The 6,494-nt window shown below is 45.5% G+C and overlaps 1 long non-coding RNA gene across 2 annotated transcripts; it reads right to left on the bottom strand.

The window, feature by feature from the left end:
* Positions 1–312: 312 nt before the first annotated feature.
* On the bottom strand, positions 313–3,210 carry LOC144115784 (uncharacterized). Of its 2 annotated transcripts, XR_013311544.1 has the most exons (3): positions 3,120–3,210; positions 566–649; positions 313–479 (listed from the first exon to the last, which is right to left on the bottom strand). It is a non-coding gene; the product is annotated as an uncharacterized LOC144115784 (long non-coding RNA). The 2 variants fall into 2 exon arrangements; XR_013311545.1 differs by lacking the exon at positions 3,120–3,210 and having other exon boundaries at positions 566–2,487.
* Positions 3,211–6,494: the final 3,284 nt, after the last annotated feature.

Here is a 6,494-nt window from a genome sequence, read left to right as displayed (position 1 = left end):
AAAAGAGCCAAGTGCCTACCATGGCATGGGCCAGTTAAATGAATGATTGGTCGCTCGGGAAGAGCAACCGGGGCCGCAGAAGGCCCACTGCTAGGAGCACCTGCCATCACAGGGCAGTGGCGCATCGCTTAACCGCTGCACCACCGCGCCAGAAAGGGTACGAGGACTCCCGGCGATCTATGACTGTAAATTAGAGAATCACCTGTATATATGACAATTAACTCATTATGCTATTTGAGGCTAAAGGTGAACATAAAATCTTATATTCTTATATTTGCGGTATTCAGTGTGTTCCAGTTTATACCAGCAAGGTTCAGGTCACCAGCCATGATAATTTTACTTCCAGACATGTGCTTGAGCATATAATACAGAGCCAAGATAGGTTCCTCCAAAATTCTAAAGTGTGTAGATGGTATCCACATGTAAGAGACATTCTTGCAGATGCAGCTTGCACCGCACAGCTTCAACACCAGGGACATCTGCCATTACAGAGGAAGATACGCTTTGTTACAAAAATGCAACACCCCCTTCCCTTGATCCTACTTCCCCGCACAAAATCACATACCCGAGTGGTACAACTACAGTCTGGCTTGCATGGCAAAACGAGTTTGAGACTCTTGGTCAGACCAAAATGTGGGCTGCAGTTTGCCTGAAGAAACAGATGCGTGTTCAGGAAAGGTTCGTCTTTGTAAGACCAGAATATAGTCGGCAGTTCCAAACCTGGCCAACGTGGCAAGCAAAAAAAAATTAAATTTTAACCCTTGTGCATACGTGCCTCCATATAAATACCTTCAAGCCTTGCATAATTAATATCGCCGTACTCTCAGCTATCTAAAACGTAATCTTTGAGATGCCCTGTTAACCACTTGAAAACTTGCATATCAGACTTGTTCTTGCCCAACTTGAATTCACGTTCCCCATGTGGTCACCACACCAAGCCTATTTAATACAATTGTTCAAGTGAATTCACACCTGCACAGCACATTTTCTAACCATAAAATATGACCAGTAATCAAGCGTTACTAATGTTAAGTTACCGCTATCACTCACTAAAGTTAATTACAAACACTAGAGTTACGTACGAAGATTGCTTTGCTTTGTCCAAATCAGGCATCCTACTAACCTTCCCCTAGCTGAACCACATTGTGCATCCCGTTGTCTTTATAAAGACAGCAGCTTTAGGCACTTATTCGGTCGCACCACTGCTGCTAATTTGACAGCCCTCCTGCAAACCATAAGCTGCTGGAATGATATTTCTGATCACACCGCTTCCATTAATGACCCTGAAGTCTTAAATCACCAAGAGCTGTTATGCTTTTTCTGGTTTATTTTGTGCTGTCTTGTACTTTGTTAGTCATGTTTTAAATGTTCATTTAAACAGCAGAAATATAATGTGTTGTGTACTATTCTCCAAAGCCTTATATTGTATTACATATGATTTTCTGCACCACGTGCAGTTCTGTAACTTCTTTCCTACATGCTTGCCTTTTGTGTAACCCATTTATGGTGAAGCTTCAGAAGTTTGAAATATGACAGTGGGTAATGTGAAATTTGAGTGCAGCTCTTCAAATGCCACTTGCCACCACTGGCAGGTGACGTGTTACACTGCTAGCTACCTTCCAGTTGCCCATTCCTCCACTCTCTCCCTGGCAGGTGGCGTTTCACTCTGCTACCACCTGCCACGCCAAGAGTGGAGGAATGAGCAATCAGTTAAGACGTTGAATGCAGGAACATGCGCTCGAGAGCTTCTCTGTAAAAAAGTGATGTCCTACATGTATGCGGCTTTTTTCTCTCCTTCGCTTTCTGTATACGCCCTCCGCACATAATACTCCTATTAGAAGCGTGTGAGTGTTTTGACTAAATGAATCTCCTGTTGAGAATTCGCGACGGAAGGGCAATGATTGCTTTGGCTAGGTGCACAGCAATTTATAGCACAGCTGCAGCGTAAAACTTAAATGCATGAGGAATTAAATGATGAGGCGGTATAAGCAGCATCAGCCCCAATTCCTTTGCAGTCTAACTAACAAAACAGTCCCAGATTAAGCGTTAGAAGGTGGCGGAAACACCCATGGTCGTATTAGCACACACGTAATTGCTGTGCATTTTTCAAATGACAAAACATGTGATCCCCACGTATAGCCATGCATAGCAATGCCTGAGAGAGTGAAAACTTCATTGTGCAGTCGATATGACAGTAGAAGTTCTTGGCACACTTAAATATTGGCACCTCACAAACAGTAGCACAAAACAGCCCATTATTGCCTTTGCAAAACCATGTTAACTGAGCCCATGATGCCAGAGGAATGTCTGCAACAGAAAGGTGCTGTGGTAAGTGGACACAGACATCATAGGCACAAGGTAATATCTAGCTATGTACTTTGGTTCGTAGCGCTTTTCTCTTTTATTTTCTGCCGAGAATTACATCGGTAGTGGGGCCTTGTTAGGCTCAGGCCAGCTGCCTTTGACTTGGCCGTCGAAGACCATGCTCTGTGCAATATTGAAAATAAATAAAACAAAAAATGCCTTCGTTTGAAAGCGAAAAACTAGCAGGTCTACTAATATTCCGAACTCTCCGCGATATCCTGGCGTGATCGTTCACGTTGCGTACTGGTGAACGATCCTACATTTTCGCTGTGGCACTATTACAGATTGAAGCCCAACTGAGCGCCAGGAATTCACACCCACACAACTTCCACAGCAAAGTAACCGGGACGCGTGACAGGCAAGGCGAAAGACTCGCTGCACAGTTCTTTAACTGACACAACTTTCAGTGCAAAGTAGCATGCAGACGCGAGAGGCAAGACGAAAGGCTCACTGCAGTTTAATTCACACAGAAATAAAACATACAATGCTCGGTGCAACTCACCGGACCTGACGTTAAAAATTAATGAGCATCAGTGCCGTCAAAGGTTTGTATTTCGTGTAGAGCTCATCTTCCACCATTCAAAAAAACAGCCTGCTGGTACTTAATGTTCAAGTAAAAGCAAAGCTTTACTCCACTCTAGCACTCGTTGCTCACGCACTTGCCTGCCATGTAAGGCCAGCTACGAAACTTCTGCGCCATATTTCCAACAATCGTACGCACTGAATCACTTGATATACCTGAAACGTTCACCTACCCTTCGTAAGCTTACGTCTTGGGAACTATTCGCGATGTTTTGAAATGTAACACAAGCAGCATGGAGGCGGCCATCTTGTCTAACGCTTTATGGTCCCCTAGCGGTCAACGCCAGTACTGCCATAGCAAGCATATTTGAAAGCAAAACAAAAAAAAATGTCGAAATGCATGCCAGCACTTTTAAATGCTCGCATTTTAGCTTTGCTAACACTGAATAACGTACACACCCCAAGTTGTCAAGATTTCACAATGGTTTTTACGTTTGTAAGTTTGCAACACAGTGGTTTTCAAGCAAATTTGGCTGCTGATGATGACACTAGCACAACAGCGCTAATGGTATAAATGGCGCGGCGTTTGAAAACGATAGCGCTATGTTCGGGCCAGTGCAGACGACGGGTGCCGTTTGAAAAAGTGCTGACGCAGATGATTCGTGTCGCAGTGGTTTTGATAAGCTAGCGTGGCAAGCGAAACGCGCAGAGTTTGATACGGCAACGGTGCAGGTGAGACGCCAGGTTTCGAAGCTTCTCTTTTTCCCTTGCTCGCAAAATGCGCCCTTCCAAATTATTCAAAAGGAAGTGCTCTGAGGCTAAATGGCGGTGTTGAGAGAGCGAAAAATGCTCGACAATACCATGTATACATTACCAAAGATCGGCCTAAGGTGCGCAATCATCAAAGCAGTACAGACACATTCGGCTGTACGTTCTGTGTAAGCACAAGACATAGGTGAATATAAACTGCCATGTAGAATATGAAAACGTCTAGTAAATAATTCCAATGAATTTCTTCTTATTTTGGTTTCGCTGTCTAGCATCCGAATAGCAAAGCGGACTAGTGCAATTACGTACACGTTACGTGGGCTTACAAAACCAATTAGAATTACAAAATATTTAGTCGGCATGGACGAATGTGGTCATCCATAACTACTTGTGCGCTAAGCACTGTTACAACTAAGAAAGCACGCAACTGATGGTTTAATGTCCGTGCGTCTTCAGAACTTTGTTTTCGTAGTGAAGGTGCGAATATAGTCCGACGTAACGCAAGCGCGCGCGCGCTGCTTTGGTGAAAAGGCTCCGTCTATAGTTCGACGCACTGCCGCGGCCAGCGTAACCGGCGGCTGCCAGCGTGCCCCGACGGGCCCGGCGCAGCTTTGGCTCCTGCTCCAATTGCGCGCCGGCGCCGCCGACCGCGTCGACACACAATGCATCGCGCGGAGAAAAATGACGGATGCCAGTGCGAGCGGCGTGAGTGGCGCGAGCTGCCCAAATATTGAAATTGTGCCGGACATCGTTGTGGAACGGTTTATCGAAGCCATAAAACAGCACCCTTGTGTATACGACACCAAAAGGCTGGATTTCAGAGACCACCAGGGCAAAGAGAACACTTGGCAACAGAAGGCGAATCACCGGTCTCTCCACGGGTGGGTTGTTCCCGTGGAGAGAGCGATCTTTCGCACATGCATCGAGCGCCTGCGCTTTCGCCGCAAGCGGTGCACTAGCAACACGAGAGCAAGTTTCTGTCGCGCGGATAACACCCTAGCCATGTTTCATTAGTAGCCGCAATGCCGTGGATGGAACGAAACGGATGAGGCGACGCAGAAAAAGGCGCGAACGGAATTCAAACTGCCGGCGTGTCGACGGTCGGCGCGCGAGGCGGCGGTCGTTCTGCGCATGCTCGGCGCGCGGCGTCTGGTCGCATAGGGGGTGGCGCTTCGGCCAGCGCAGCGAAACCGGCGTAGCGAGACTGAACACGTCGGACTATAAATGCGCCTTGAATGGTTCATTGCTTGTTGCCACATCGCCAAGCGTAGTCCTTCGAGGCGGTGTAATATGAGCTGAACGAAATCTAGGTCCGTAGTTTGAAACCTGGGCAACGAATGTAACGCTTAAAATTGCTCCAGCCATACGCGCGGCATACCTGTGTCGTGCCTACACTTTTATGCAAATGGACAGTTTACTTCACTTTGCATGAGTGATATATGTGCATAAAAACAAATCAAGGGCCTTCATTATACTCTGTGATGCCGTCATCAATATTGGCAGGTTCTCGGCACTACAGCTATGTTACGCAGTGAAGGGATTTCATTGTATTGTGCAGGCACTGATTTAAGCATGCAGTACTAATTGCCCTCCTTCTAAATAACTGGTTTTGATCTCCTCAGGCGTTTAATAGTGCATAGCACCTTGCCTTGAAATTCTTCCCCCTTCTCATTACCTTTTCCTATTCCTGCTTTCTCTTCCTTCCCACATGGCCGTGGAAGATGCATGTATACCTGCAAGGCCATCCCCACTTCAACCTTTCCCTTCACCAGTTGTGTTTGAAAACACCTACATTCCCATTCCTGTATATTAACCTGACATTCACTGCCACATTTCACGACGCGCAATAAATGAGTGTAAGTGCGCATTTACACAACTTTTAGTAGGCCGTTTCATTTTCCTGCAACTAACGCCACACTGCACTAAAATGAAACCACTGGTGCAGTGAACAGCAGGCACTTCAAAACCTTTAGCCTGATAAATCGAGGCGCCTTTCCTTATGAGGAAAATTCAAATTATGGTAATGGTGCTCAGCGGGAAAAAAGAGGCACCTCATGAATGCCTAGACAGAGCCACCCTGGGAAGTGGTGAGTGAAAAAAGTAGTCCTGAAGACATTACACGGCTCAGCACATTAAAAATTGTTTATGGAACTACTATTTTCATTTGCGCCATTTTTGTGTTGCGCACCATTATATTTCATTTATTGCACCTGGCAGGTGCTGCGTGACGAATTGTACGAATGGAATTCAATGTAGCAGGAATGAATAAAACATATGGTTCTGAATTAAAAAATTTATAACTTTTACAAAGGCACACATACAACCTAGAACTGGGGGCACAGCTATACACTCCCAACATGTGCCAGTACAGACAAAATATAAATAAACACATCACCACACAAATCAATGTATGCTGTCAAACGGTCACAAACAGTTTCGCCCAACATGGAGGAGTGTGAAAGCCTTTACAATGAAAGTTGCAAGCTATTGCATAAAAAAAATAATTTGAAATTCGTTCAGTGCGTTAAGCTGCACTGAACCTAATTTTAAGTAAGACTTGTGCAAGGGTGCTTCCAGTGGTAGTAGTGGTGGGCTTGAAGAGTTGCACGAAACATGGAGTCCTTCTTCCATGGCACGAAAGCAGCCGATTCCACGCTGTTTTGTTTTTGTCGTGTCGTCTGAAATCAAGCTACAGTGCGGTTGACCTAATTAGTGCGCAGAAAAAATTAAACGAAGGCAATTAAGGCTACGTGCCTGCCGAGCAAACTATAGCAGGGAGCGCTTGGTAAGAAATCGACGAAGATAACATAATTTTCTGTCTTGTTCGGCGCTCACGATCG

Source organism: Amblyomma americanum, chromosome 1 (assembly GCF_052857255.1).
Source record: "Amblyomma americanum isolate KBUSLIRL-KWMA chromosome 1, ASM5285725v1, whole genome shotgun sequence".
Lineage (NCBI taxonomy): Eukaryota > Metazoa > Arthropoda > Arachnida > Ixodida > Ixodidae > Amblyomma > Amblyomma americanum.
Note: the sequence above shows the minus strand (reverse complement) of the source record. Positions and strands in the feature narration are given on the sequence as shown.